This window comes from Cucurbita pepo, chromosome 10 (genome assembly GCF_057944985.1).
Source record: "Cucurbita pepo subsp. pepo isolate OVF chromosome 10, ASM5794498v1, whole genome shotgun sequence".
In the NCBI taxonomy this organism is placed as follows: domain Eukaryota; kingdom Viridiplantae; phylum Streptophyta; class Magnoliopsida; order Cucurbitales; family Cucurbitaceae; genus Cucurbita; species Cucurbita pepo.
This window is the reverse complement of record NC_141807.1, coordinates 13,987,668-14,010,754: the sequence shown is the minus strand read 5'-3', so window position 1 is coordinate 14,010,754 and position 23,087 is coordinate 13,987,668. Positions and strand designations below refer to the sequence as shown.

Below are 23,087 nucleotides of genomic sequence, written 5' to 3'. Positions count from 1 at the left end.
ATAATAGGTCGATTGTACCTATAGAGTAGTTTTAAGCGTGACAACCAGACTAATTTTTTTTTTTAGTTAAAAATTAGAATTATAACAATTTACCTAAAACCAATGTAGAAAAATAAAAACATATGAATAGTAAACTCAAACATTTCAAAAAAATAAATAAATAAGTTTTGATGGTACCAATGGTGACCAGAAAACAATCAACCAAATTTGTTTCAAACATAGAAAACTTCAACATCTTGTAAAGCAAATAAATCAAAGGGCCTAATATAGTAGAGAAATAAAAAAATGTTACCCTCATCAGGCCATAAGTGATTAATGGACGTTGATTTTGACCAATTCCTACTATTTTTTTTCTATATTTTGAAACTATTTTAAGCACTTTTCTCTTGTACTCTTTATAATTTTACCTTTTAAGGTTGTAAATATTTGTGCACGGGTGACTATTATGATTATCAGTCAACTGAGTTAAGTGGAAATAAATTTTGAAGATGAAATTAAAGTATTAATTTTGATGTCATCTTTACCTGAGTTTTGGGATATTGTTATTAATGAGATTCAATCTAATGCCATTAATAATTCACAGTGATAATATTCAAAATACTTGACAAAAAAGAATGGTCAACATAAGATATTTGAAACAAATAAATATTTTGTCCTCTGATATATCAAATCACTCCTTTGAAATTCCTTAATAATAAACCTGAAGTCTTACCTCTTTTATAGAGAAAAGTTCCTTAAATAGAAGTCTTATTAGATACTTCTAAGCATTTAGAGATTAACTAGACATAAAGCTAAACATTCTAAAAAAGAATTAGGGGTTAAACTTTCAAGTTAAGGTAATTTAAGAAACTTATGATTTTTATATTATCAAGAGTTTAATTGAGCTAGGTCGATTCAATCTAGTGGACCCAAGAATTGAACCGAACCAAACCAACTAGTTAGTAACATGATTTAGTGGAAGCATTTTCACGCAAAGTAGAAGCAATAATGGAGGGTTTGAAATAATATAGTTTTCACCACTTGTTTCTCGAGTGAATATTGAAATAATATGGTTTTCTTGTTAAGTTTTGCACGGAAGAAAGAAAGACTCGGATGTAAAGTATTATTTCAATTTGTTTGTAATATACAACAATATATAAATTAACTATAAGAAATATATAAAATTACATGTTCTTCAACAACACTGGAGGGTTACTTTTGCAACCACTCTAAAGGTGCTCAAGATCACAACGAGTTAGATAAAACAGCTCTAGAACTTTGAATCCAATAACTTGAGTTTGACTCGTGATAGAATCTCTCTTCTTGTGGAATCTGCATAAAATAGGAAAACAATTCCAAAATCAATTTTTACAAGGGGTTTTATGGTGTAGTGGTTAGCACTTTGGACTTTGAATCCAACGACCTGGGTTCAACTCCCGGTAGGACCTTTTTAAGAAATGACCTTGATGCGAAAACACAGAATAAGGAACGACAACACAAGACATTTTAAAACAAAAGGGTGTTACCTAGCATTCGATGCGAAAACACAAATTTTCTTGAGGCATAAGGCGTAACATTCTAGAGTTATTCCGAACTTGCTCCGCTATCATTTGAACCCATAATAACTAGCAACTTGTTAAGCATGATGTTTGCATTAACCTAGGTGTTTTCTTGGATTCTTGGTGATCCTAGGTTTATGCATAACGTCTTGGGTCAAGCTTGGAACTTATAAGTTCTTAGGAATAGCCCAACATGATATTATGCACGTAGTATCTTATCACTTTAGTTATCCTAGGAGGTAAAGTCATATGGATCGTGATGAACATTTTCTCCCATATCTTGGTTTCGCTAACTAAAGTTTTCCAATAACTCCAAAATTTGATTACCTTATATAACCTCTTGGGATAAGGGTTCATACAACATTTCATAAAATAAGATCTATTGAGAAAACTCGAGAAAAGGTTAAATTTTGAGTTGACTTGGACAGTTTAGTTGAACTGGCCGTATCATCATTTTCTTCCTCTGAACAGAAAGGGCTAGGGATTTATTTGATAACTTCTCGTGGATCGTAGCTTAAGATATTCGATACCAAAGTTCATCCGAAATCTGATTTATCGCTAGAGATAAAACAAAGAATTTCTTATTGGGTAGCCGATTCTAGGGGTTTCAAGGCCCTATTTCTTTATTGAACCCCTTCCATATCCTATCTTCAAGCTAAAGGAATTGGTTTGGAGGAACGTCTTTAAGTGTAGGACCTTAATTTCCAAAAATCGTTCTCGGTATGCAACTCACTCGAAATGCCAAATTTTCGATCTTATGGGTAGCTTGTTCTACGATGTCTCAGCTCTCGATTCCTTCATCAAGTTTACTCAACTTCTTCCTCTGAAGCTAGAGGAATCCTTTATTTGAAGGAAAAGAGATCGTAGATAGGAATTTTGACTCTTATCCCCAATTTAATTTCGAAACCTATTTCCTTCAATTTTGCACGCTCTCGAGGTTATTTTTCTTCGTGGTCTTCTATGGAAGCATTCCTTGGAGGTACAGAAACTGATTGGAATCATTCTTGCTCGACGAGTCATCATGTATCCTCGTATTGGATTTCCAAGTTTTTCTTGAAGTTCTTCAATGGCGGATTGAATTGGGGGAATGGTTTCTGGGCACTTTCAGCACTCTATTCCTTCATAGAACTCGTGGGTAATCTTGTTGAGAAACTGTAGGAATAAGTTTGAAGAGAAATGGTGGAGGATTGCTCTCGAATTTGGAAGAAATCTGAGAGTTGGAGATCCACAGTCTAAACGCTTATTGCCTTCAATTGGGGGATTGACCTTTCTCGATTCTTATTCCGTATTGTTGCTCCTACTTCCGACCTCATAGGAGGAGCTTAAACCAACATTGAGAGCTCCAGAATCTTCGTTATGTAGAGATCAAACTTTCTGGATAATTTTTTGGAGATATGAACTCCGATCATAGCCTTACCGATCTTGACTTTGAATACTAGTCGTTGGATGTGATGATTCGTGCGTGTTCGTTCTAGATCATATCAAATTTTGGAGGAGATCCGACGGTTGAGATTTAAGTGTGAAAGATTTTTTCCGGATGGTCACGGTAGATGCTCTGATTCGAATTAGAGTGCAATTTCTGTAACTATCCATTCTTTTAGGGGTATTTTGGTAATTTGTCACTTTCTGAATATTTTATTATTATTTTTCTCGAAAAATCCAAAAATTTTCTACAAAATTCTCTTCTATCTTTTATCATTTTTTCCTTTTTCTGAATCTTGAGATTCCTTCCAGGAAAGATTCTTGATAATTGATAAAATGACTTTTTTGCCCTTTTGATTTACTTTTTCCTTTCCAATCCTTTTCAAAAGGCCTTTTAACTCCTTGCAATCACTTGTTAAGGTACACGAGTGTCCTGACTAAGTCCTTTGTTCTTGCTTAATTCTTTCATTTTTTTCCCTTTCTATCCTTTGGGTCTTTCATGAGTGGCTTGTTCTTATGGGAGATAATTTCCTTCATTTTTGGGTGTTACATATACATACTCGTTACAAACACAAAATAAGAAGCAGACTCAAAAGAAGAACAAAAAATACTAGATTAAAAACAGAGGTTAGTCCATGGCCGACACTCCAAAGTCTGCTCTCATCCATGACCAACTCTTAGTTACTTGAAAAAAAAAATGATAAACATGGAGTGAGTAAAACTTAGTAAGTAGCCTACTAGTAGGTTCTTAATCGCGACCATAAGCTAAGATATTACTTCTTGTTATGTTTTGAGGATCTTATACTGATCTTGAAAACCTTCCCCTAAAATAACCTTCAATTTTCTCCCCATGAACACAATCTTCTCCCCATCTATCTTTTTTAAACACTTTTGAAAGTTAAAAGAGTAGTTTTGAAGTTTTTTTTTTTTTTTTTGAAAATTCAACTGTATTTTTTTAAAAAAAAAATTATGAGTATTTTTAGATAAAGTGCAAAGTTCAATGGTATTTTTATTAATTTAGATTATAATTTTTAAAAAAAATACAAATTTTTGTTGATTAATTTAATATTAATTTTTATAAAATACATAACACCACATCAAAATTAATTTATTCCTACAAAAATTAAAACTAAAAAATCAATTTATTTTAACACTAAAAAGTATACTTGGTTTGACTAAAACATCCCTTATCCCAACTATAAAGAATTTAATTCCAAGCTCTCTTCTAATAGACAAATGATTTATTAACCTCTGTTGTAAGATTTCACTTCATCAATTTAAATAGCGTTCAACTATAAATATCGAATTTTAAAGTATTCCTCGGCAAAGTAAATCTGTTGAAACTATCTATCAAATGTGTTCCATAATGAGTTGTGGAGAAGTGTTTCCTTCAATTCAAATTTCAATTAAGGATGTCAATGAAAAAAAAGTGCAATAGGCTAGAAGGTTTGTAGTGGAAGATAATAACAAGAGTCATGGACATCGTTTCGTTTACAAGTTGTATCATGTGTCTTATTCATGGTTACTTAAATCTCGTTGAATTGGTTCTCCTTTCACATAAGAGACATTTGTGCTTAAACCGAACTCTTTGCAATAGCGAACTTATTAAAAACTCTTTGCTTGCTGCAAAATTTGCTTGACATAATTGGACCAAAGGACGGTATGGACGACCATAGCTCACTGAATTTGTCTCCAATCATGAAGTGTGACGTCGGATCTTTGTGCATACCATATTCATTAACTATAACATGGCAAGAAATTTTTTATGTTTTGACTGGGCATTCCATATTCTGTTGTTCTTATATATCTTTAGTTACTTGTGATTAAAGCAAAGAAGTATAGACATGGTTTCCAACCAACCCTTCCTTTATAGTTAGTTTGACGAATTGGTTTTTGTTATCATTTTATCGTTAACCCTTCTGCTCGATTTTGTGTTATGATATCATACAGGGAATGAGAAGCAACCTTACTTGGACAAAATTATATACTGTTTGATAATTATTGTTGATAACAAAGATAAATTGAATTATAAGCATTTTAAGTTCAAAAGTAACAAATTACTTGTACACTTTTACTTATAATCTTTGTATTCTTTATATAGCAATAAGGAAGGGAGGGATAGAAAAGATACTCATAATATCATTATGACTATGCCATATTTCATTAATAAAAGAGAGTAATACATCCACAAACACACACATATATATTTCGAGAGAGAGAGGGCTTATTATAAGTAGAGATAGCATTTTAGTAGTTGTATTGCTACTTGGGGATAAGGAACTCGAGAACTTCTTTAAAAGATGAGAGCTTATGAGTAGGTGGCGATGGATATATCACATGCACAAAAAGAAAGTTATGCACCTTTGTAATAAAAGACCAAGGAATATCATCGTTATTTATAACTTCTATCACAATAATATAAATTCTGCGAGGACGACGTTCTCTAGTCATACAAACCAGACCGTTCACCACACGCTTGTAGATGAAACGATGTCCACTATTCTCGTTATTCTTTTCAACAACGAACGTTCCTGCATTCCGCACTACTAGGATATTGACATCCTTAATTTGTACTAAAGCATCTAAAGGCAACCCTTCCACACGGCTCATTCTAACACCTTTGGTAAATAGTTCCCAGAGACATTGTTAGGCCGATTTTGTTCATGAATATTTAAGAATTTGATATTTATAGTTGTAGTTGAACGCTACTTAAATTGATGAAGTGAAATCTTACAATGGAGTCTAATAAAGCGTTTGTCCATTAGAATAGGTTGGAATTAAATTCTTTATAGTTCGAGATAATAGTTGTATTCTTTAAGTCATTGAGACTAGTGTTACTAGTACTTGTTAGTATATTTGAGTATAAATATTAAAATGATTAGTTATTAAATATTGTTTGAATTAAAGCGTTTATAATTCAAATGATCTTCATCACCTAATTCATAAAAAAGTAAATAAAATAATTAGGAAGCATTTATGTGCTAGATCAAAATAAGATGCATAAAAAGAACTTGCCGTAATTACTTTATTCATCGACCTTTAATCTTAAAAGTAACTTAAAATATTGCAATATTGTGATTCAATGGACTATTATAAAATTAGGCCCCAACTAAATAAACAATATTTTTAAAAGATGGGAAAATTCATAAGCCAACCAAAATATGTATTCAAAGATGAAGAATTCACAACAACAATCACAAACAATATTAATTAGCATCTTGTCTTTTGGTTTGTCACATTTTCAAACATGAACAAACCTCAATTTCGAGTCGGTGAGTATTATGGATCATAATCGACAGTATTTTGCAAGTAGCTTTTAACATTCACAAAAGGTCGAAAGTTGAATTTCTTTAGAATGGTAACCAAGTAACCGATAATTATTGTTGAATTTCCAAAAAATACACCACAAATTTCATTTATAGATATAAATGGAACCATTGATATAAAACCCTGATTATATAATTGCATCTTCACTAACAAACCCACCTCGGAGTGGTCATCTTCATCCGAGGCTGCAAATTAAGAAGCCTTCCAGGATTACTCAAAAGTGAACTTTTAAGACAAATGTAGCTATATTTAAGCAAGAAAAATTATGTTACATGTGGTTGGGATACCACAGAGACACCAATGCAAGCAATCACTACCACCTGAAGTTTCTTTGATATTGTAGTTGGATCTATGAGACTCATCCCTCAGATGTGAAAGAGTAGTTATATCCAACATTATTACTTGTGTGTCTCTTACCGTACTCTCAACAAATGGATCGCTTGATCTATTCTACTATACTTTACTTCCTCTTGATAACGGTGTGGTATTGACACAACTCATATTGCTGATAATCATCATTTACATTCATTTCTTCCTCCTTTCTAACTTCTTCATTCTCACATTAAACTTTTTTTATTTAAAAAAAAATTAAACGTGAAAAGGGAGAAAGAAGGAAGAAGAAAAAAGAAAACCCTTAATTTTGAAAGCTTATCAAATACTCTTTGACCGATGTAAAGAAAGCTTGAGAATAATTTATTCTCACGTCCCTCTTTGACACTTGTTGGATATATATCCATCCTTTACATGTTGTATCATAATCATATCATATCGTAAAAACTTCGTGGTTATATCCTTCCCTAATTTATCATAGCCTTAACGTTCTTAGACATATCATAGTTGTGTCGTTACCTGAATGTACCTTAGTCATAACGTTACAGGAACGTATCCTAACGCTATCGTTCTATCAATCTATCATAATTCTATCCCTTTCTACCCATAACCTAATCGTATTGTTTTATGAATCCATCATGTCCATGTCGTTTTTATCAATCTGTCATACCCATAGCACTTCGATACGTAACCAAACCATAACGTTTCATGAACATGTCTTACTCCTATCGTTACATTACGTTTAGTGCATCCTTCTCGTATCTTATCGTTACATTACGTTTAGTCACTGAAAGTGTGACTATTGGGTATGGATAAGCAGGACCTCTTGGTTCGGGAAAAACCGGAGATGTTGGATAAGAAAGCTAAGCAGGCAAGTACAGGACGGACAAAATGCACATACAAATTGATTGACATGATCCCTCTCCCTCTCTCTTTGGCTAGTTGGCTAGTTGCACGAAAATCGGGAAAGCATACCAGGTAGGGAAAGAAAGGCTGCTCGATCTCCTGTAAGGCCAACCCTCAACGGTGAGTTCACCAGGCAATACTATAAGTCCGATAGAAGTCCAAGGTTTCGTCTACTACGGACTAGGAAGCTCTTGGAGGAGCTAACATGAAATGAGAAATACATTCGATTACGGCAACTAATAGATAGCAAACTTTTTGGTAGAAACTGAATGATCCCTTGGCTCGGGCAAGAAAAGGAAAAGGTAGTCGTACTCCTACCTTTTTCGTCGGACGATAGGAAAGTTTTTGTAGCGCCCGAAAAAAAAAATGGTTACAATAGGGGCAAACTAGTCATTTCGCCCTTATTAGTTGAGGGGCCTGTTTTGGCTGAGTTAAAATGGGGAAAAGAGAAAGAAGAGGGAAAGAAGATTAGGGTTTTGAGGAAGGGGAGGAGATCGGATCAGAACCGACGCCGGAGAACCGAGTCCCCAATCTAAACCGTTGAATATCTCGAGGCAAGGTGTTCTCACGAATCGCACCTTCCTATTTCGACAAAACGTTCAAGAACTTCAGGTTAGTCCACGAGTATCTATATTGAGAAGTCATCAAGATTTTCGTGTGCTAGTAACGTTTTGTGTTGATCCTTGGACTCTTACCCCCAACCGCGCCATCTGGTTAAGTTCTGAAGTGAAGGCGGCCAAGATCGGCGTTCGAATCGGAGTTTAAAGATAACGTGATTTTCGGTAAGAACTTGTGTTTTTCTCCGAATTTGAACTCAAATAATAAGATCTGTGATCATCAGAAAAATTTAAGAAAATTCTTTCCAAGGAGTAGAATATGAGGTCTACAAGTTTCGTGAAGAAAATTTAACGAATCGGATTACGGATTGGAAGATAAAAAAAAATCGGAAGAAAATAGATCGAAACGGGAAAGAGACCTGGAAAATGAAGGCAGAAGAGAGGGTGGAGGCCGCCACGCGTCGGACGGCGTGCGGAGGAGAGCGACGGAACCGGTGATCGACATGTGTCGATCACTGGCTAGTGAGGCGCGTCCTCACCCGGCAACGGGCACGCGTCAGGCGCGCGGACCCGGCCGGCCCGACCCGCGCCGCACGCGAGCGCCCGACCGGTGCCTCTGACCCGCGCCTGCGTGGGGGAGAAGCGCGTAGGGCACGCGCGCGTAGTGACCTTCCAGGGCACGTGCGTCGCGCGTGGGGGCGCGTGCGTGGGGGCGCGTGAGGCACCGTTTTTCTTCCCATTCAGTCTCTGTTTGCTTGTTTTCCGACCCGATTTTGATGCTGACCCTATTATTATGTGAATTAGGACCTGTGAAGAAAATTCCAGAATTGTTGGAATCCATTCCGTCAAGAAAACTCGAACTCGGGAAGGCACGCGTCGACCAAGTAAGTAGCCATTTGGATTTCCACGAGCAGTACTTGTAGGAACCGCTAGGAACAAGCATGCATGCTACCACCTATGAAATTAGCTAGCCTGACTTAGCGTGTTATTATAGAAACTGCGAATATAAGATGATTATGGAAAGCTAGATACAAATGTGTATTAAATCTGTTTTGGTTGAGACTCTGATAATGTATGTATGCATGAGGAGGTTGGGAAACTTGTGAAATCTGCGCTCCGGGTAAAGATGGACGTTATCTTCCCGTTGAGCATGTTTTATAATTTTGCATGAACTGCTGCGTGTAAACTCTATTGTATGATGATTGCTTGGATTATCTTTCTTGGTGAATAGGAAGAAATTATGAGCTTTGATTAGGATGCTTATGGCTAAATAAGCTAGACGAGACCCTAGATTGGGGAACCTCTAGAATACCGTGCAATTAGACCCGCGAAATGATTACCGGCGGAACCAGAACCCAGAATTTAAAACCCGATAGGTTTGTGACACCAGGCACGAGAATCCTAGAGAAACACGAATCTAAGTCTAAGGCACCAAGTTCCACCCTAGAAAGAATAATAGGTCACCACGGTAACTATGGGTAGCCCGCTAGAGTTGAGTAGTGAAGATAGTGTCATCAGAACCTCCACTTCTCTCTCTTCTCCGATACCATACCGTCGAGATAGAGCTCCGGTACGGTGATCGTTGAGCTTTGCAGATCCGGATAGGGAAGTGTGACAGGTGTCCAGACCTAGTGGTGATAGCTAAGGGGTCTTCTGAACAGGACTCCTGGGCAGTAGAAATCTGTTCCTGAGCGGGGGACATGGAGCCACTTAGAATGACTCAGTAGCTGACCGACACATAGGGGGTCGCACCCCGTTTTGTGGATGTATGGTCCCCTGTGAGGGTCGTCAGTTAACCTCCACGGATGATGCTCAGAGAGAGAGTCACGTATTCAGATCCAGCCATACAATCCCCTCAGATTTGCTTATGAGGTTGCGCCTCACCTTAGGACACTGATCATTTCACTGCATAAGATGGGCAAGCCTTTTATGATACAGAAAAGAGAGTTGTAGCTTAGATCACCCTGCTTAGAAACCCGAGAAAGACCGTGGTTACCTACCAAGATAAGGATGCGAAAAGAGCCTACAAGTAGGTTGCTTACTGAGTATTCTTTTATACTCATTCCTTTCTACTCTTTTTTTTCAGGCGAGTGAGGCCAGGGATCGAGGCGGGAATGCATGCTGAATCTTAATGCCACAGAGGAGTGTCTCGGGGCGTCTAGGAGTCTGTGCATAATTTTGTTTAGATTTGTCATGCATCGTTTTGTAAACCGCTTACTTACTATTCATATTTGAACACCTTGTTTTGGATTTTAAACCTCCTTCATAATTGTTAAAGTTTTCTTTTGTGTAATCTCGTTTCTCTATTGGTTCTTACACGATTTCATTGCATAGTCTGTTGGTCCGGCTCTTAATTTCGAGATTCAAATTTTGGGCTGTGACAGTTTTAGCTTAAAGATTGAATCACACCTGGTAAGAAAGGCGGGCCTAGCAGGTTTCTCCGAACGTATAAACAAAAAGAGGAAGCAACCGGTCCTAAAGAGGATACCGATACGCATACATTCTCACATGGAAGAACCTAGCTGAACCGGATCAAGGGTCCTAACCTAGTCCGACTGACCTTCTTTGGCTGCCCCCGCCCCTTGTAACAAGGTCAACCCGTACGTGCTTTTTCTTTTCGTTTAGGGAGATGGCTTACCAGCACTTTCGGCTCATAGTAGCAGTATGAAAAGCGGAATCCTCATCCTGAGTTGAGTTCGCATTGCCATACTAATCGACATCATCCAAACCAAGAGCTCCTATTTTTTCTTTAACAAAAGCGGATCTAACATTTTCGAGAAAACCAACCTCTTTTAAAGGAGTCGCTCTGCCTTGATCACCGTGGACATATGCAGCTTCCACTTTACTTTTGCCTACCATGAAAAGGAAAGTTCCCTCACGATAGGCCCTCCCAGCTCCCGAACGTCTTTCTATCAATCGAGAGAGGTATAGAATAGTACAACAAACCAACAAAACAAGAATGGACTCATAAGATGGGCGGTCAGGGAAGCGATTTCATTTGTGTTATCTGCCAAGGAAATGATCAAGGAATTCTCTATACACGGCTGAGAGATGACCGTATTGTTGCACATCCTGAATAAAGTACCGTAGGCAAGCGAACTTTTGAAAATGAAAGCGTGTAGAACTCAGATCCACTTTCTCTTCGATTCATAAACTTTGGATCTGATCTTCCTTTCATCTCCGGGTGACTAAGAGAGAATTTAGGCCTAGCGTGCATCCGATTCGGTCAACAATAAGGTACAGAGTAGATTGATTAAATGGGCTTGAAGTTTCATTATCGTTTGGTCGAAGATCTCTACTAGGTTTAGTGCACTTTGGTAGTTGCGAATGTTGTCGTAATCGAATGTCTTTCTCATTCGACATTCTCTTTTACCAAGCACTCATACTCGCCAGGGTTGATGAGACAGTTCGTGAGCTAATTGGGTTTCAAGATTGCGTATACGCAAAAATAGCTCGCTTTCGACTTTCTCCTCGGCGTTTTATGCCCGGTTCTGGTTCAAGAAAGGGCCTGATCTCTTTAATTGGAGCACATTGATGCCGAAGGAGTCTTCAGAACCGATGGGAGAGGCTATGATGAGTTCAGGCTATTGAAATAGCATGACTGATACCACAAAGAAAGGGTATCTAAGTCACACTAGTGGAATAGCTTTTTCATAATAATTATCTCGATATATGTTACCAAAAACCTGCTTGATGACTGATAAGGTAAAGGGGTTTCAAAAGACAAAAGAATGAAAATTGTATGTGTGATAGAAAAGAAGATCTTCTTTTTTTTTTTTCAGTGTGCGCGGTTCGCCTGCCTTCCTGACCACGGATAGGCTATGGGGCTTTGCACTTCGGCCCCTGAGAATACCACATCAAGGTGACAGGATTCGAACCTATGGCTCTCTGAAACTTCTTCATCGGTTATTTGGGCGCATCTTTCTTAAAAAGATTGTGACGACAGATGACCTATGTGACGACGGCGGACAACATGCGTGCCTTCTTGACCACGGATAAACTATGGGGCTTTGCACTTCGGCCCCTTTGAATACCACATCAAGGTGACAGGATTCGAACCTATGGCTCTCTGAAACTTTTTCATAAACTATGGGGCTTTGCACTTCGGCCCCTTTGAATACCACATCAAGGTGACAGGATTCGAACCTATGGCTCTCTGAAACTTCTTCATCGATTATTTGGGTGCATCTTCCTTAAAGGGATTGTGACAACAGATGACCTATTTGACGACTGCAGATAACATAATGAAAAGTTCCTAGAAAGAATACAATAGAACAATTTGTGTAATGCTCTTTTTGAAGTCTGGCTCGAGACGATCTTTATTCTACCAAGAATATGTTTCATTCTCTATTCTCATCTTCTCCCTTTGAATACCACATCAAGGTGACAGGATTCGAACCTATGGCTCTCTGAAACTTCTTCATCGATTATTTGGGTGCATCTTCCTTAAAGGGATTGTGACAACAGATGACCTATTTGACGACTGCAGATAACATAATGAAAAGTTCCTAGAAAGAATACAATAGAACAATTTGTGTAATGCTCTTTTTGAAGTCTGGCTCGAGACAGATGACCTATTTGACGACTGCAGATAACATAATGAAAAGTTCCTAGAAAGAATACAATAGAACAATTTGTGTAATGCTCTTTTTGAAGTCTGGCTCGAGACGATCTTTATTCTATCAAGAATATGTTTCATTCTCTATTCTCATCTTCTCGGTTCAATGTTTGAAAACCACATTTTAAATCATATTATCTTGCATAATTCATTTTGATATAATATTGTTGAGGGCATTTTGAGAATCAAACTTGAGACCTCTCACACCCAAAACGACAATCATACCACTTAGACCACATTCCTTTTGGTTAGGCACCATTGATAACTATTTTATAAATTTTTTTTTCCTTTCAAAATTATGCTTTTTTTTCTTTTTTGGAGGGGCATTCCGAGAATTGAACTCGACACATCTTGCACCCAAAGCAAGAATCATACCACTAGACCAAAGCCTTTACTATGGACTATATATTAAGTTGTTTATGGAATGTATCGTCATTATTTCATTTATTTTCTTTGTTAATGAAATCCATGAGCAATTATTATTATATCTTCTAGATCTAGACCGCTGTTAAATTGATCTAGAACCGCTGTTAAATTATTTACATAGGGTTAGACCGCTGTTAAATTATTTACATAGGATAGGGTTAGACCGCTGTTAAATTATTTACATAGGGTTTGCGATAATTACTGTAGAGAGAGAAGAAAAAACAATAGAAGTTAATTACTGTAGAGGGAGAAGAAAAAACAATAGAAGTTAATTACTGTAGAGGGAGAAGAAAAAACAATAGAAGTTAATTACTGTAGAGAGAGAAGAAAAAACAATAGAAGTTAATTACTATAGACGGAGAAGAAAAAACAATAGAAGTTAATTACTGTAGACGGAGAAGAAAAAACAATAGAAGTTAATTACTGTAGACGGAGAAGAAAAAACAATAGAAGTTAATTACTGTAGAGAGAGAAGAAAAAACAATAGAAGTTAATTACTGTAGAGAGAGAAGAAAAAACAATAGAAGTTAATTACTGCAGAGAGAAGAAAAAACAATAAAACTTAATGAGTTTGAATACTAAACTTTTGTAGTTCAAACTCCTTTTTCCTCACGAACCGATTTCGAACCACCATTAGTGTCTTCTCCACTATCCTCCGGCCTTAGAACGGGATTGACACTCAAAATTCCACTCAAATGTTTGGGATTATGTGGCAAGCTTGCATGTTTGAGTTAACCTAATTTTGACACTCAAAATTCCACTCAAACTTGTGGGGTTTATTTGTCAAGCATGCAAGTTTGGTTAAACCAAATTTTGACACCTCAAAATTCCACTCAAACTTGTGGATTTTTCCATTAAATGAAGTCAACATTTTGACTTTCTTCATTTTAATTCGACAATTAATTTGAATAATTAATTTCAAATTAAAGTAACATTAAATGATTAATTAAACTATTTAATTAATATTTAATATTAATTCAAATGCCAATCCCAATCAATTCCGGCACATAATTGATTAAGATATTTAAATAATCTCAAATTCTCTCTTTTTGTTTAATTCGTAAATAAAACAAAAATGTAGTTAAATATATCGTGTATATGTAGCGCATATTCCCTAATTTGAATTCGAACACTTCGAACTCACTCGTCACACTGTTCTATGGTTTAGTCCGATATGAGCTAGCAGAGGGACCTAATGGACCTATAGATCATGGGCTCCAACGATCCAAGATTAACCGGTTAAACTCATTAACCTGGTTCACCAACATTCTTTAACTACTAGGACACTCCACTATAGCCTAGTAATTGCACTCCCCTAACTATAGATATATTTCTATCCATTTGATATAACCATGATTAGTAAGTCGATCCTTCACAGGTTGTTCGTAACTAGAGCTAGGTCAATTTACCATTTTACCCCTGAAGTTACTTCTTGTTCCTTATGTCTCACTGATCCTGTAATGAACAATTGGTTTGTGGTCCAACCAGTAAACCGAATCCCTCTCAGACCAATGAGAGGGTGGGGCCCCTTGATCAAGACCTGGAGTCAGTGCTTAAGGGAACTACCTCTCTTCTATCCTTAAAAGTGGGAAGGCGTGAATTCCATCTTGCACCCCACGTCCCTAGCCATTCACCCAGTCTTACCCCTGAAATGGGAGACCTATTGAATCGGCGAACTAGAGCCACTCTTACCCATGAAAATCTAAGGATAATTCCGAATAAACAGGAGTTCATGGTTAGCTCAGGATTAAAATCAAGTTACCTAGGTTATCGAATGAAAAGAAAATCAGTCTCAACAGTAAACGACATTATCAAGTGAGAGTGGTTTTCTTCATGGTCCGATCTTATGCAATACTCATTGCATAGGACGCCCCCACTCACATGTCTCCACATGTACAATTTAGTGATCACATTGTTTATATCATATACAAAAGTGGGCCGCATCCATAGTGTCCCCAGAATAAGGTACTCAACCTTATCCTTATACTATAGATCAGTTTGACTATATACTTGAACTTGATCCACTCTTATGTCTCTACATATAGTTCAAGTAATCATACTATAGCCAGAGTGTTCTTAGTTTATTGGATTTAGATTAATGATCGTAAAGTTCACTTTATTCAATAACAATCTTTACTAAATAAACAACAATAATAACTTTATTGAAAATAGAATATGTTTTTGTTTACCAACTATGAGTTTTAGGACATAAAACCCAACCGTAAAATGAGATTAACTTCCTTTAAGTTTATGTAGTTTCTTTTTTTTATTATGTTTACTTCTATCTCATGTTACTCCGTTTGTATTTACTTCGTCTTATACAAAAGTTCACCGTAATTGATAAATCCATGTGCTTAATACATTCCCTTCAAAAATAAACTTGTTTGTATCTGGATAAATTACAATGAATACCAAGAAACGAAATCCCAAAAATAAGTAGAAGGTTGAGAATTTCACTCAAACACAGGATGTCAAAGGGTGACTGCATGGCTCTCATGCAATTCTACCACAAGAATGGCATGAAACTTGCATAGATGATGCTCGGTTTTTGAAGGGGGACTTCTCAACTTGAGAGATCAATTTCATTCATAACAAATCTGATTTTTACATAATAATTTGTGGGTATTTATAGTCTCCCACAAAAGAAGTTAGTGGCCGGGATTTAATCTCGATCCCCTTAAATCTCCAAATAATAATAATAAAAAAAACGAAGTCAATTTGACAATTCTACCATTACAAACTTTATGAAATTAAAAATAAATAAAGTTTTCTAACAACTCATGTAATGATGCTTGCAACTTCATTTGCTCCTTCAACGGTGTAAATATTCACTTTTGACGCTCCAAATGGTCCTTCCTCAATCTAATAAACTTGTAACACATGAAATAATAGTTGAACCGAGCCTATCCAATTTTGTAGATGAAGAATGAATGGTTGTTGAATCTTCTTTGCCCTGGATCGTGAAATAGGTCCAGTTGGAACATTTGGAACACCGTGATCCTTATCATCTTCCCCCTCTACAAAAGGATTCGTCCTCGAATAAGAAAAATATCACCTACATCAAAAGGACTAAGTCATCAACATTGAAGAATGTGCTGAAAATTCTCCTGGAAGATCATTTTATTTTCATTGTTATTAATTCTTTCAAGGACTTGATAAGGGTCATCCCCTCTTGGATGTAACTTTGTCTTCCTTTGAGATGGGAATCACTCCTTGTGAAAATGTATCCAAACCCAGTTACCGGGTTGAAAAATGATTTCATTCCGTCCTTTGTTAATTCTTGAAGCAACATTGAAATTTTGTTTCTCAATTGTCTCCTTCCCCTCTTTATGTAATGTTTTGATCCCATTTGCCTTACTTGTGGCTGCTTTACTCACAAAAATATTAGAATGAATAGAAAGCAAATCAAGACGCGTAAGTGGATTAAATCCGTAAGCAACTTCAAAAAGAGAACAATGAGTGGCAAACATTCGTCCCAAGACTTAATATTCTTACAAATAATAGCCGTAAGCAATGCTCCTAATGTTCTATTAACCACCTCAGTTTGCTCATTAGTTTGAAGATGACATGTAGTTGAAAACAATAATTTGTTACCCAATTTATGACTTAATATTCTTATAAATAATAGCCCTAAGCAATGCTCCTAATATTTTATTAACCACCTCAGTTTGCTCACGAGTCTAAGGATGGCATGCAGTTGAAAACAATAATTTGGTACCCAATTTATCCACCATACTTTCCAAAAGTGACTTCAAAATTTAACATCCCTATCTTTTTTTGTGTGCAGCAAATATTGGTAATATTGACTACAAAAATTATAAACATCGTAATTCATGGCAAAGGTCATATGGATCGTGATGAGCATTTTCTCTCATATCTTGGTTTCGCTAACTAAAGTTTTCCATTAACTCCCAAACTTCATTTATATAACCTCTTGGGATAAGGATTCATATAACACTTCATAAAATAAGATCGACTGATGAATTTCATAGCATTTGAAGGTCATCTAGGTCAAGAACCGAAGGTAAATTACCTTAGGGGCATTATGGTCATTTTACACCATTTCTTGGTTTACCTACTTATCCTTATCCAATGACCACCAAATTTCATATCTAACCTCAACATACTATAAAATGCTCAGTATTAAAATTTGATAGGCAGCGAAGCTCATATAGTGGGTTATTTTAACGTTACTTAAATCTCGAGCTATTTGATCGGTTCAGGTCTTAACTGACGGTTCTTTGGATTTTTCTTTCATATATCCTTAATTCATACTTGGTTATGAAAATCCAAGCGATTTCTACAAGTATTTTTTAACAAAAAGTCCAAGGTGGCTACTTGCCTCGTCGTCGATGTTTGGGACGTCCATTCTTGAGCTTCCAGTATCTAAATTATTTCAAATTTCCTTCCATGTACTCCTTATTGTGTCTAGTATCTGAAACCATAAGATTTTCTATGAGAATCGGTCTAAAATGGGGTTAAAATTGAGAAAACCCGAGAAAAGGTCAAATTTTGAGTTGACTTAGACAGTTTAGTTAAACTGGCCATATCATCGTTTTCTTCCTCTGAACAGGAAGAAGATGCGCATTTTTCGCGTCGCCGCCATCTGAAACTCGGCCTGTACAGCAACATTTACAGCGTTTCTCTCCTCGATTTCTTCGTGAAACTTAAAGATGGGTGTTACCAGGAAGGGCGAGGGATTGATTTGATTCCTTTTAGTGGATCGTAGCCTAAGATATTCGCTTCCAAAGTTCATCCAAAATCTGATTTATCGCTGGAGATTAAACAAAGGATTTCTTATTGGGTAGCCGATTCTAGGGGTTTCAAGGCCGTATTTCTTCATTGAACCCCTTCCATATCCTATCTTCAGGCTAAAGGAATTGGTTTTGAGGAACGTCTTTGAGTGTAAGACCTTAATTTCCAAAAATCGTTCTCGGTATGCAACTCACTCGAAATGCCAAATTTTCGATCTCATGGGTAGCTTGTTCTACGATGTCTCAGCTCTCGATTCCTTCATCAAGTTTACTCAACTTCTTCCTCTGAAGCTAGAGGAATCCTTAATTTGAAGGAAAAGAGATCGTAGATAGGAATTTTGACTCTTATCCCCAATTTAATTTCGAAACCTATTTCCTTCAATTTGGCACGCTCTTGAGGTTATTTTTCTTCATGGTCTTCTATGGAAGCATTCTTCGAGGTGCAGAAACTGATTGGAATCATTCTTGCTCGACGAATCATCATGTATCCTCGGATTGGATTTTCAAGTTTTTCTTGGCACTTTCAGCACTCTATTTCTTCATAGAACTTGTGGGTAATCTTGTTGAGAAATGGTAAGAATAAGTTTGAAGAGAAATGGTGGAGGATTTCTCAAGAATTTGGAAGAAATCTGAGAGTAGGACACCCATAATCTAAACGCTTATTGTCTTCCATTGGGGGATCGACCTTTCTCGATTCTTATTCCATATTGTTGCTCCTACTTCAGACTTTATAGAAGGAGCTTAAACCGACATTGAGAGCTCCAAATTCTTCGTTATTTAGAAATTTGAAGAGAAATGGTGGAGGATTACTCTCGAATTTGGAAGAAATCTGAGAGTAGGAGACCCACAATCTAAACGCTTATTGCCTTCGATTGGGGGATCGACCTTTCTCGATTTTTATTCCGTATTGTTGCTCCTACTTCAGACTTTATAGGAGGAGCTTAAACCGACATTGAGAGCTCCAGAATCTTTGTATTTAGAGATCGAACTTCCTGGATAATTTCTCAGAGATATCAACTCCGATCATATCCTTACCGACTTTGGCTTTGAATACTAGTTGTTGGATGTGATGATCCGCGCGTGTTCGTTCTAGATCATATCAAATTTTGGAGGAGATCCGACGGTTGAAATTTGAGTTCGAAAGATTTTGCTTGGATTGTCACGGTAGATGCTCTGATTCTAATTAGAGTGGCATTTCTATAATTATCCATTCTTCTAGGGGTATTTTGGTAATTTGCCACTTTCTGAAGAAAAATCCATAATTTTTCTACAAATTGCTTATAGCTTTTTGATCATTTTTAGCTTATTTTGAATATTGAAATTCCTTACAGATAAGGAATTACAAATCTGGAAAGATTCTTGATAATTGATAAAATGACTTTTTTGCCCTTTTCATTTACTTTTTCCTTTCCAATCCTTCTCAAAAGGCCTTTAACTCCTTGAAATCACTTGTTAGGGTACACAAGTGACTTGACTAAGTCCTTTGTTCTTTCTTAATCCTTTAATTGTTTTCCTTTCTATGCTTTGGGTCTTTCATGAGTGGCTTATTCTTATGGGAGCTAATTTCCTTCATTTTTAGGGTGTTACATATACATACTCGTTACAAACACAAAATAAAAAGCAGACTCAAAAGAAGAACAAAAAATACTAGATTAAAAATAGAGGTTAGTCCATGGCCCACACTGTTAGGATCGATACCAGTTGTTAGGATCGCACAACAACGCACACGCTCGATCTAGATGAACACAAAGAGAAGGATAGAGAGAAGTTGCAAGGAGAACTCTGGCTAAAAGGATTTTTTTATTGATGACTTCAGGCATGTACAACAAGAGAGTACAGAGAATAGAAAAGTACATTTAAGAGCTTTACTGGACGGGATATATATATGGTTCAGTCTACTAAATATAGCTTTACCAGATTTAACCATCTACTATATATAGCTATGTACCATATATAGCTTTACCGGATATAGCCATTGACCAAGCTATAAATACAGGGAGCAGACTCCATAACTCAACAATTCTCCCACTTGGAGACTGATCCTACACCATACCAATTAGGGCTTTGCATAGCTTTAATTTTCCAACATCAACACATTTTGTCAACATGTCTGCTGGATTCTTTGCACCCTCTATCTTCTCCAAACACATATCGCCTTCTTCCACTAACCTGCGAGTGAAATGGTACCGTCTTCTAATGTGTTTTGTTCTTGAATGATAGACTGGGTTTTTCACCAACTGTATGGCACTCTGACTATCTGTATAAAGGATCTTCTTGCACTGCTTCCGGCCTAATTCTTCTAGATAGTCTGTCATCCATATCATCTCCTTTCCAGCTTCAGCTATGGCCACGTACTCAGCTTCAGTAGATGAAAGAGCAACGCATTTCTGAAGCTTAGACATCCAACTCACTGCTGTTCCATCTATAGTGTAGATATACCCAGATGTGCTCTTGCTGGAGTCTACATCTCCACTCAGATCAGCATCCACAAAACCTTGCAGAACTACTTTGCCATTGCCATAACAAAGTGTAGTATTGGATGTACCTCTCAGATATCTTAGAAGCCACTTCACAGCTTCCCAATGTTCCTTCCCTGGATTTGCCATGTACTTGCTAACAACTCCCACTGCATGTGTTATGTCAGGTCTAGTGCAGACCATAGCATACATCAAACTCCCAACTGCAGAAGCGTACGGAACTGATGCCATGTGCTCACGTTCCTCAACTGTCTTGGGAGATTGCCCCTTTGACAATTTAATATGATTTGCCAAGGGGGTAGTCCTGGGTTTAGCGTTATTCATCTTGAATTTGGACAACACCTTCTCAATGTACTGCTCTTGGGATAGATTTAATGTGCCAGCAGATCTATCTCGAGAAATCCTCATCCCAAGGATCTGCTTCGCTGCACCTAAATCTTTCATCTCAAATACTGAAGACAAGCTTGCCTTCAGGTGGTTTATCTCCCTCATACTTGATCCAGCAATTAGTATATCATCCACATACAGGAGTAGAAACACATAAGAATCAGTGTATTTCTTGAGGTAGCAACACTGATCCTTTTCACTTCTGTGGAAACCACTCTTGCTCATGAAGGAGTCAAACTTCTTGTACCATTGTCTCGGTGCTTGTTTCAGTCCATACAAGCTCTTATTGAGCTTACACACCATGTGCTCCTTGCTTGGAGCTGCAAATCCTTCGGGTTGTTGCATATAGATCTCCTCGTCTAGATCTCCATGTAAAAATGCCGTTTTTACATCCATTTGCTCAAGGTGCAAATTCTCCGATGCAACAATACTCAGTAGAATTCGGATAGTAGTTAATTTCACAACTGGAGAAAAGATCTCAGCATAATCAATGCCTTTTCTTTGTGAATATCCTTTAACTACTAACCGAGCCTTAAACCTCCTTCTGCCATCTGGTTCAACCTTGATTTTGAACACCCATTTGTTCAACAGAGCTCTCTTTCCTGTAGGCAACTCAGTCAGCACCCACGTATTATTCCTTTCAAGTGAGCTCATCTCATCATCCATGGCTTGCTCCCACTTAGTTGAATCTTCCACTTGTAGGGCCTCATCAAAGGACTCTGGTTCTCCTTCGTCAGTCAGCAACAGATAGTGTAATGAGGTTGAATATCTGTCTGGTGCTCTGGTAGTTCTGGATGATCTTCTCAACACCTGTTCAGGTGCAACTTGCTCCACGTCTGGTTCTTCAGCAATAGGATCAGCCACGTCTGGTTCTTCAGCAATAGGATCAGGAGTTTCTTGAGCTTCTGTTGTACCATCACTGTGTGAATTTTCTTGCCACTCAAATTCAACTTCCACTTGCTTCGTAGTCTCAGAGTTTATCTTCTCTCTGTCCTTGTACATGACATTTTCATCAAAGGTCACATCACAGTGTCTTAGGATCTTCATATTTTTCTCATCCCAAAACCTATACCCGAACATGTCAGAGCCATAGCCTATGAAGTAGCATTTCACAGCCTTAGCATCAAGCTTATCTCTCTTCTCTGGATCAACATGAACATATGCAGTACAGCCAAAGGTTCTCAAGTGAGAGTACTTGAGTTCTTTTCCTGTCCATACTTCTTCGGGCAATTTGAACTTCAAGGGTACTGACGGCCCTCTATTAATCAAATATGCTGCTGTGTTCACAGCATCAGCCCAGAATGCCTTTGGCAATCCAGAATGAATCCTCATGCTTCTTGCTCGCTCATTCAAGGTTCTGTTCATCCTTTCTGCAATACCATTTTGTCTTGCCTTACCGGGAATTGTTCTTATTAATCTAATTCTCTCAGCTGCACAAAATGTTATAAACTCTGATTTGTTGTACTCTCCTCCATTGTCAGATCTCAGGCATTTGATCTTCAAGCCGGTCTGATTTTCAACTTCAGCTTTCCACTTCTTGAAGGTGGTAAACACATCTGACTTATGTTTCAGAAAGTAAACCCATACCTTCCTGCTGAAGTCATCGATGAAGGTGACGTAGTACCTTGATCCACCAAGTGATGAAACTGGAGATGGTCCCCAGACGTCTGTATGGACCATTTCCAACCGCACTTTCTTCGGTTCTCTGGCAGCCTTTGTGAAACTAACTCGTTTCTGTTTGCCCATAACGCAGCTCTCACAAAGACCCATATCAACAGATTTTAAGCCTTCTAAAGCTCCTTTCGCAGTGAGCATCTTCATTCCTTTGACGCTCATATGTCCAAGTCTATTGTGCCATAGACTTGAATTGGAAGCACTCTCAGCAGCAGCAGTCATGTTTATACACTCTGCAGTAGTGTATAAGGTTCCAGATTTTGTGCCACGCGCAACAACCATGGCGCCCTTCACAATCTTCCAGGAACTCTTTCCAAACTCTGCTGCATAGCCTGTGCTATCCAACTGACCAATAGAGATCAGGTTCTTCTTGAGACCAGGAATGTATCTGACATCTTGTAATGTCCATTGATTTCCTGCTGGAGTTTGTATGGAGACATCTCCCTTTCCTTCAATCTCCAAGGTTTTATTGTCGGCAAGATACACCTTCCCGAAATTTCCTGATTTGAAATTTCGAAACAATTCCTTACTTGGAGACGAATGGAACGATGCACCTGAATCCAAAATCCAGGATTCAGCTGGGCTATCCACACTAAGGATTAAAACGTCCTCAGCATCTTCTGTTGTGTATATAGAATCATCATCATCTTCAGATTTATGATTCTGCTTCT

The 23,087-nt window shown here is 37.4% G+C and overlaps 1 non-coding gene across 1 annotated transcript; it reads left to right on the top strand.

Moving 5' to 3' along the window:
* The first annotated feature begins 1,355 nt into the window (after positions 1–1,355).
* TRNAQ-UUG (transfer RNA glutamine (anticodon UUG)) lies at positions 1,356–1,427 on the top strand. Its single transcript has one exon. It is a non-coding gene; the product is annotated as a tRNA-Gln (tRNA).
* The last annotated feature ends 21,660 nt before the right edge of the window (positions 1,428–23,087 follow it).